This window comes from Panthera tigris, chromosome E1 (genome assembly GCF_018350195.1).
Source record: "Panthera tigris isolate Pti1 chromosome E1, P.tigris_Pti1_mat1.1, whole genome shotgun sequence".
NCBI classification, from domain to species: domain Eukaryota; kingdom Metazoa; phylum Chordata; class Mammalia; order Carnivora; family Felidae; genus Panthera; species Panthera tigris.
In genome coordinates, this window is record NC_056673.1 from 23,260,016 (window position 1) to 23,267,206 (window position 7,191).

Here is a 7,191-nt window from a genome sequence, read left to right on the forward strand (position 1 = left end):
ACTCAAAAGAACTGAAAACAAGAACTCGAACAGAAATTTGCACACTAAAATGCAAAGCAGCATTGCTCACAGGGGTGACCAAAAGCTGGAAGCAACACAGATGTCCACCAGTGGATGAACAGATAAACACAATGTGGGATATACAAATGACGGAATATTATTTAGCCTTTAAGAGGAATGAAATTTTGACACAGGTCACAGCCTGCACGAATCCTGAAGACACTATGCTAAGTGAGATAAGCAAGACACAAAAGAACAAATATTGTTACCAAAAAAAAAAAAATCCTTTCCCCACTGCTCTGAATATTATCTTTGTCATAAATTAATAAATTAACTGACCTATGCATGTCAGCCTATTTCTAGACTATTCTTTTAGTCTATTTGTCTATCCTTGGGCCCAAACCATACCGTTTTAGATGCTGTAGACTTAGAGTAAGTCATGTTATAAGGCAGTATGATCCTTCCAGCTCTGTTCTTCTTTGACATTGTCTTGGCCATCTCTGTCCCTTTTTATTGCCTTATATATTTTAGACTCACTCTGCTTATCAACTTCCATGTTTTTTAAAAAATGCTGGGATTTTGTTTGGGATTACATTAAATCTATTAATCAATTTGAGGAGAATAACAACCCTTTGAATTAGGAACTATTATTATCCCCATTACAGAGACAAGAAATCTGAGATTTGGAGAGTGTCAATAACTTGCCTGAAGTCACATGGCCAGGATTTGAATCCAACGCTGTGCTTTTCTGTGTCTGACTTCAGAGCCTTCACATTGAATCACTCCTTCCAAGTAGACAAGTATTTCTACGACTTCTGTCACTACGTGGATATTCAGTCTCGAAAACAGAGATTGTGCCATCCATGTTTGTATCTCCTTAGCTCCTGGATAGTGCCCAGGACCAAACTCATTAAGTGATCTGTTAAATCAGTGAATGAATAAGAATCACTGGTTTCTGAGAACATAATTCCATGCTGGCAGATAAATGTATTGTGCTTACCCCTTAGACACAAACACCCAAAGTGAACAGGCAAAACTCCATCCACTAAAGCAACATGTTTGTTTTGTTACATTTTAACTCCTAAGTGCCTAAGTCTTACCACATAAATCAGATCCAGTGTAGATAGAGTTCTATCCCTGAAGGTGATATCCAAGGACAGGTGTTGGTTGGGAACGCTCATCGCCCTTAACATTCACCTAACTGCTGTGCCTTCCTGCAGACCTCTATCCTGCTTGTTCTCCTCCTGATCCAGCTGCCACAATGTTGCTGGATTGCACACTAACAGCTTATGCAGCCATATGATCAGTGTTGCTGGGTGGAAGGGGAGTTTGTTGGATTTCCACTGCTCTGCACCCACTTCTCTTCCGGAATAGCAGCCTTGTTTCCTTTACTGGAATTATCTCTTCTGTGCCAAGCGTAGTCTGCTGGGGCCTATCTACCCCCAGGTGGGCAAGTGACCTGAGCTTGACCAATCCGATGTTCCTTCCCTGGGTGCAGGATCTTGAGCAGAGAGCAAATAAGCAGGGATTGGCTGGCTGTAGCGTGGACCAGCTGGCTTCCCCAAGGGGGTCACTGTTGATGTTTCTCCGCCATGACCCCCAGTCTCCCGTCAATTCTCTGAGCCCTTAGTGGCCTTCCAATAAATGTCTCTTCTGCTTAAGTTAGTTTGAGTCGCAACCAAAAGATTCCTAATTGATACAGAATCTAATACCAGAAGCGGATGTTACAAGGTTAAGCAGCGAGATTTGGGTGAAGGAAAGAATTGGTATGAGAATTCAGTAATTCTTCTTTATGTTGTAGTAAGCAATGGGTTAACCTGTTGCCTATGAAGCCTTGAGATGCATACTGTGTGCTTCCTGAGGCTTTAACATTAAAGGATATTATAAGAAAATTTCAAATTTTGGAGTGTGCTGGTAACTTCTTCAGCAAGGTCTTCCAAGGATGATTCGATTAAACGAAACCTGATCCCATCCAACAGTAAGAGAAGGGAAGAAAATACAGATTTGCTAAGAGTTGCCTTTTTGCCAATGGTTTACAGTTACAATTGTCTGGGAATCCAGGAAAATCTCAATTCTCTACCCTCAAACCAAAGTTAGCAGAAGAAAGTTACTTGGAAGAAGAAAGTTAGAAGAAGCTCCATAATAAGGACAGAGACAGCAAGCAGGAGGGGTCTCTCCCAGGCACCTCCTGATGCCTCAAAGAAGTCAGCACGCCCCTTGGGAAGATGCCACAGGAAGTAGCCAGTGAACAACACAACAGCAGTCAGTGCTCCACTGGGACCACGGAGCCAGCATGCCTGGGTTTGCATTGCTGCCCCACTGCATGACAGCAGATTCTTTACTGCTCCATGACCAGTGTTTGCAAAAGGGAGATGATAATGGTTCCTGTCTCATAGGGTTGCAGTGAGGATTCAGACTTTAGAACAGTGCCCGCCCCATAGTAAGCAATCAATAAATGTTGCTTCTAACATTTTAGTTGTTATTGCGAGGAAAGGGTCATCCGTGTCATCCCCACCTAGCCCGGTGTTCTAGATTATTCTCAAGTAGAGGCCAAGACAGATACTAAAGGATGGCTAGAGCACCTGGGCCTATTGCCAGGCCACAGCTGTCCCCAGGCAGTTCTAGTTGAAAGCCTATGGCATGGTAAGATCCCTGACTCTTGTTACCATCCATGGCATTTGCCAGAAGCAATAAAGCAGGACCCCATTCACTTTTTAAGGGCATCATTTTGCCAGAGGAACCACAAGCCTGCTCCACAGCAGTCTACGATGGTGATTTCCAGGCTCCCAGACTCACAGCAGCAGGAAGAGAGCTGATAGAACAGTGCAGCTCCCAAAAGGGGCACCGCCCTTGATCCACATGTCTCATGGTCTGTGAAGGTTAACACAGGAGGGATTTCCCCAAAGAGACAGCAGGGGCCACAGAGGGCAAAGGGCAAAGAGGAGCCTTCCGGAGGACAGCACTAGGGAGGACAGGTACTTGTTTCGCAGAAGGACATCCATGTGATTTCTGGCAGAATATGACAGGGTGACCGTTGACAGTTGTATCCTGTCCTTTCCTTTTCCAAATGAGAGTTTTTAGTGCAATTACCCTGTTCTCCATTGCTGTTTACTAAATGCATCAGTGGTGATTAAATTTACCACTGAGCTTCACTGGACCGCATAGGACCATAGCAGCTCCCTCCACGAGGACTGTGAATCACCTAGAGAACCAGACTACATGAAATCATGGCTTGTCTCTTTTGGAAAAAGAGTTCATAGAGGGAGTGGGGATTTTTTGAGGTGTATTTATGGGGATGCAGGTGGGTGTGGATATTGGGCAGTTAAAGGGGGTGGACTGTACTGGTTGGGTGTTTGTGCAACTTGGCATTTTTTCACTCTTCTGGTAAAGTAACGCCTCCAAATGTGGTTTGGTTGGCATCACGATCCTGCTTCCAGATCTAGGGATGGTCCTTGATTCTCTTCAGCCAATCAGCATATCTGATCCCCTGGCTGTGGAAAGAAAGCCAGTGAAATTGGCTAACTCTGGAAAAAGAAGAGTCCCTCACTCCTCCCCCTCCATCTCTCTTTAATGGAAATTGGGGGAAAGGAACGCCCCTCCTCTGGATGGCATCTTGTCAAGATGTGACATGTGCAGTCACTGTGGAGGCTGGGGAGGAGCTGGTCCTTGGTGATGTTGAATCTCATCCTCACCTGAATCCATCCTTTTCAATTACATAAGTCAATTGCGGTTTTAGCCAGTTTAAGTTAGGAGTTCTGTCACTTATAGCGTAAGGGGTTCTAACAAGTACACTAACTAGCAGGATTGGTGCTTTTATCTTTTAATAACAAGAGCTGTTATTTATCAAGGGCTTTATGCACAAAGCATTTGCATGGACAATTCTCTTGATCTCGTCACCTCCCCTGCAGGGCAGGCAGACCAGACTGTACATTATCTATCTATCATCCACCTTGTACTAGATGAGGAGACTGCGCTGGAGAGATCCTACTTTGCCCAAAGACGCCCAGCCAGTAATTAGAGGAGCTGCACCTTGAACCCAGGTCTGGCTCCAGGAAAAAAGTCTCATGCTGCAGCAGGGTCGCGCAGAAGCTGTCACCGAAACACAGCAAGTCAAATGAGATGGACACGTACCCAACCCACCTGACTTCTTCTTAGCCTCAGATTCTCGGTGGCAGTGCCTGGGTTTCAGATCCTTGAACCCCAGCAGCGGTTGCTTCTGCGGGAGGGGAAGTGACTCCGTTTGAGATATCTCTGGTGCAGTCAAGCGGGAGGTCATTTTCCCTTGTGGTTTCATTGATTTTATGAGGAGGGAGTCTGTGATCTTAGTTGGAAATATTTATGTTTGAAGGAGAGAAACTTAGGGGACTCAGTTGTGTCTGTAGGCCAGTCACTCCCAGGGACCTTCTTAATTTAGTGATTCCTCCCCTCCAGCCCCCTCCCTCTGTCCGTCTTCCACAGCAGGATTGAGCAAGCGATGTATTTATGAGACTGGAGCTCCAGAGCCCACGTGGGGGAGTAAATTACAAGTGAATGTACCTCCAGGATGGGGCAGCCTCCCTCGTCCTTGTGGCACTTCAAAGCTTCCTGAAAATTCCCCAAGAACAACCAGTCTCAGCAGGGCTCTGTGCAACCCTCTGATGACTCCGCCCAGACGTTCTCCAGGATGTGCAGACCCTCATTTGTGTCCACACCCCTCTCTAGCAGTTAGCAATGCCCCTTGGCAAAAGGAGAAACTGAGGCACAGGGAGGCCAAGGTTTTGAACTTAACAGGCTTGAAGGCTGAGCCCATCCTCCAGATGTCCGTCTGGGGTTTCATTTACCTGTGCTCCATACCTGAAGGGCCAGGACTGTGTCTTGTCTATCCTGGAATCCCCGTCTCTAGCACAAATATGGCAATAGCTAGAACTCAGTACCTTTTTGTGGAAAGAGTGGACAAGTTTGCTGTCCTGGTCTTTATGCCAAATTTGACTGAAGTCCAGTTTGATTTTCCAATTCATTTAGGCCACAGAGAACAAAGAATTTAAGATGCCCATAAACACTGGATAGTGTCCAAACCGATTCCTTGGTAACTTCTAGGCACCAAAATAAAAACATTTTACATTAGTAAAATTGCTCTGTAATCCACAAGGCCCCTTGTACTGGTATTCTGCTGTTCACAGGCAACAACCCATGAGGCTGGTATAACTATGCCCATCTCAGAGACCAAGAAACTGACACACAGAGAGGCTGGGTAATTTGTCAAAGTCCCACAGTTGAGTGACAAAGACAGGTCTGAAACCCAGATCTTTTCATTCTGAGCCCAGTATTCTTCCCATCCAAAGGGTGTATTTCTGTTCCCGCCTTCTAAGGGCACTGGAGAAGCTACTGGAGAAGAAAGAAGTTGGAATCAAGGACAGGAAGTCTCTGGTTTTGCCTGAGGCAGTGGAGCAGGAAGACAAGGACTCTCCAGGCTTCTCCCATTTCCAGAGCACCTGATACATGCCAGCCCCATGCTCCACACATACCTGCTTCCAGGGGAAGACTGTCAGGCAAGCTGAAGCTTCCAGCCCCTCTCTTATGCAGACCCCCTCAACCGCCCTGGGTAAAGGGTGCCATCAATTTACTACACAGGAACACTTACTTGAAGCCCTGATCTCATATATTTAAAAAATACATATTCGGAGGCTTACCAAATTTGACAACAGCCCTAAAAAAAATGCCTGACATTATCCAAATAAGTTGTAGAGCTGAATATAAGCTCTCGATAATAAAAACCAAATTTTAATCAACCATGCTAAAGAAAGGCCAAATTATCTTCTGACCATGGAAAACATATATTTTTAAAGATTTTATTTTTAAGTAATCTCTACACCCCATGTGGGGTTCAAACTCACGACCCCGAGATCAAGAATCACATACTGTACCAACAGAGCCAGCCAGGCGCCCCTGCCTATGGAAAATATTGCAAAATCTTTGTCATGTTGACAAGTGACCAAAAAGTATGCAGTAAAAATGTGGGGAAGACAGTATTTTAAAGAGGCATGCCTAGGTGATTTTTTTAATTGTCATTTTTCTGTATTTTGTGACATTTGTGGTATTCACCTGCTTTAACATGTGGGGTTTGGGGGGGGGGTCATTTCTTAATTATTTTAAATTCCATTTTCAGTAGGCTCCATGCCCAACATGGGGCTTGGACTCACGACCTTGAGATCGAGAGTCACATGTTCTATCAACTGAGCCAGCCAGGCACTCCATTTTTGTCATTTTTAATTCTAAATAAATGTTCATTTTGTGCATTATTTACACTTGTAATTTTGCATTCTCCTTTCTTCAAGAGGGCCCTGTCAAGTTGGAAAGGTGTCAGGTCCCATACAGTTGGAGTCTGTCCCTGCATGGGTCATCTCGTTTAAATTATTAAAAAACTCCATGGAAGAATTACAATTCTAATTTTCATTTTGCAGATAAAGAAACTAAGGTTTAGAGATGACCGTTTTGCCCCAGATCCCAGAAAATGGAAAGGATCAAAGCCTGGTTTCCAACTCAGATTTGACTCAAAGCCCATGTTCTTCCTACTGTGTTACTACCAGTACCAGCCTTCGTGGAGATTCATTCCTGGTCCAGCCACATGATGCCTTGGGAAACTTGTGGTTTGAAAATATGTCCTCAAATCCTTTGATTCTTTTTCCTCCCTGATTCCCCTCCCTTGGAGCGCGGGCTGGACTTAGTGGCTTGGTGGACTTAGAATATGGAGGAAATGATAGTGCATGACTGGGTCTTAAACAGCACTGTGGCTGCCTTCTTGCTTTCTTTCTCTGGGGTCATTCATCGCAGGGGAAGCTGTCATGTCAGGGAGGCACTCAAGTAACCTTACAGAGAGGTCCTCATGGTGAGAAACTGAGGCCTCCAGCCAACAGCCATGTGATGAGCCATCTTGGAAGCAGACCCTCCCAGCCCCAGTCAAGCCTTCAGATGACAGCAGTCCAGCAATCTCACGAGAGACCCCAACCCGTGGGAGGAGCACTGTGGCCTCAGGAATCCAAATGCCCACAGTCCTGACGGGCCCTCACATTCATCTCTCGGGTGTGTGAAAACAGGCCACACTGCATCCTCTGTGACTGGAAACTCGATCTGCATGCGGTGGGCCAATTCCATGAGGTGTGCGGATACCACAAAAACGGCACAAGACACTCGGTCTGAGGGAACGGGACATAC